This window comes from Canis aureus, unplaced genomic scaffold (genome assembly GCF_053574225.1).
Source record: "Canis aureus isolate CA01 unplaced genomic scaffold, VMU_Caureus_v.1.0 ptg000328l_RagTag, whole genome shotgun sequence".
Taxonomy (NCBI): Eukaryota; Metazoa; Chordata; class Mammalia; order Carnivora; family Canidae; genus Canis; species Canis aureus.
In genome coordinates, this window is record NW_027554556.1 from 22,254 (window position 1) to 24,584 (window position 2,331).

The 2,331-nt window shown below is 37.5% G+C and overlaps 1 pseudogene; it reads left to right on the forward strand.

The window, feature by feature from the left end:
* Positions 1-337: 337 nt before the first annotated feature.
* LOC144310007 (18S ribosomal RNA) lies at positions 338-1,293 on the forward strand (annotated as a pseudogene).
* The last annotated feature ends 1,038 nt before the right edge of the window (positions 1,294-2,331 follow it).

Sequence of the window (2,331 nt, forward strand, 5' to 3'; positions counted from 1 at the left end):
ATACAAACCCCCTTACCCCCATAAACTCATGTCATCTATTATACACTTATTATGTCCTGCCAAACCCCAAAAACAGGACTAAGTGCATACAATACTCACAAGCTTTATTTAAATTGTATACAAATGTATTGCTACTCTAGTTAACTTAACACAACAGTCTTACACGCATTCGATCTCGTGGTCTATCTATAGATAGCATCCCCTTTTTTTTTTCCTCTCATATTTACTATGTATTTTATTTATTATACACACTACAATTTCAGTATAAGTTAATGTAGCTTAATTAATAAAGCAAGGCACTGAAAATGCCAAGATGAGTCGCACGACTCCATAAACACAAAGGTTTGGTCCTAGCCTTCCTATTAGTTCTTAGTAGACTTACACATGCAAGTCTCCACGCCCCAGTGAGAATGCCCTTAAAATCAGCAGTGATCTAAAGGAGCAGGTATCAAGCACACTCTTAAGTAGCTCATAACACCTTGCTAAGCCACACCCCCACGGGATACAGCAGTGATAAAAATTAAGCCATAAACGAAAGTTTGACTAAGCCATACTAAAAAGGGTTGGTAAATTTCGTGCCAGCCACCGCGGTCATACGATTAACCCAAACTAATAGGCCCCACGGCGTAAAGCGTGTTTTAAGATACCTTTGCACTAAAGTTAAAACTTAACTAAGCCGTAAAAAGCTACAGTTACCATAAAATAGACCACGAAAGTGACTTTATAATAATCTGACTACACGATAGCTAAGACCCAAACTGGGATTAGATACCCCACTATGCTTAGCCCTAAACATAGATAATTTTACAACAAAATAATTCGCCAGAGGACTACTAGCAATAGCTTAAAACTCAAAGGACTTGGCGGTGCTTTATATCCCTCTAGAGGAGCCTGTTCTATAATCGATAAACCCCGATAAACCTCACCACCCTTTGCTAATTCAGTCTATATACCGCCATCTTCAGCAAACCCTCAAAAGGTAGAATAGTAAGCACAATCATTTTACATAAAAAAGTTAGGTCAAGGTGTAACTTATGGGGTGGAAGAAATGGGCTACATTTTCTACCCAAGAACATTCCACGAACGTTTTTATGAAATTAAAAACTGAAGGAGGATTTAGTAGTAAATTAAGAATAGAGAGCTTAATTGAATAGGGCCATGAAGCACGCACACACCGCCCGTCACCCTCCTCAAGTAATAAGACACAACCATAACCATATTAACTTAACTAAGACACAAGAGGAGACAAGTCGTAACAAGGTAAGCATACCGGAAGGTGTGCTTGGATTAATCAAAGTGTAGCTTAACTAAAGCGTCTGGCCTACACCCAGAAGATTTCATTACTTATGACCACTTTGAACAAAAGCTAGCCCAACTAACCCCAAACTTAAGTATCACAGACATATAAAGTAAAACATTTAGTTAAATAATAAAAGTATAGGAGATAGAAATTTTAATTGGAGCGATAGAGATAGTACCGTAAGGGAATGATGAAAGACATCTTAACAGTATTAAACAGCAAAGATTACCCCTTTTACCTTTTGCATAATGAACTAGCCAGAAACGACTTAACAAAGAGAACTTAAGCTAAGCTCCCCGAAACCAGACGAGCTACCCATAAACAATCTAAAAGGATCAACTCATCTATGTAGCAAAATAGTGAGAAGATTTGTGGGTAGAGGTGAAAAGCCTAACGAGCCTGGTGATAGCTGGTTGCCCACAAACAGAATTTTAGTTCAACTTTAAATTTACCTAAAAAAAACAAAATTTTAATGTAAATTTAAAATATAGTCTAAGAAGGTACAGCTTCTTAGAATCAGGATACAACCTTTATTAGAGAGTATATACTAACATCACCATAGTTGGCTTAAAAGCAGCCACCAATTGAGAAAGCGTTCCAGCTCAACAAACAATATAACTTAATCCCAATCATATTACATCAACTCCTAATTATACCTCCTGGGCCATTCTATTTAAATATAGAAGCAACAATGCTAGTATGAGTAACAAGAACTATTTTCTCCCCGCATAAGCTTATATCAGAAACGGATAGACCACTGATAGTTAACAATCTGATAATATCAACCCAAAAATGAAATACTTATCTACCCTATTGTTAACCCAACACAGGCATGCATTTAAGGAAAGATTAAAAGAGTAAAAGGAACTCGGCAAACACAAACCCCGCCTGTTTACCAAAAACATCACCTCCAGCATTTCTAGTATTGGAGGCACTGCCTGCCCAGTGACACTTGTTTAACGGCCGCGGTATCCTGACCGTGCAAAGGTAGCATAATCATTTGTTCTCTAAATAAGGACTTGTATGAATGG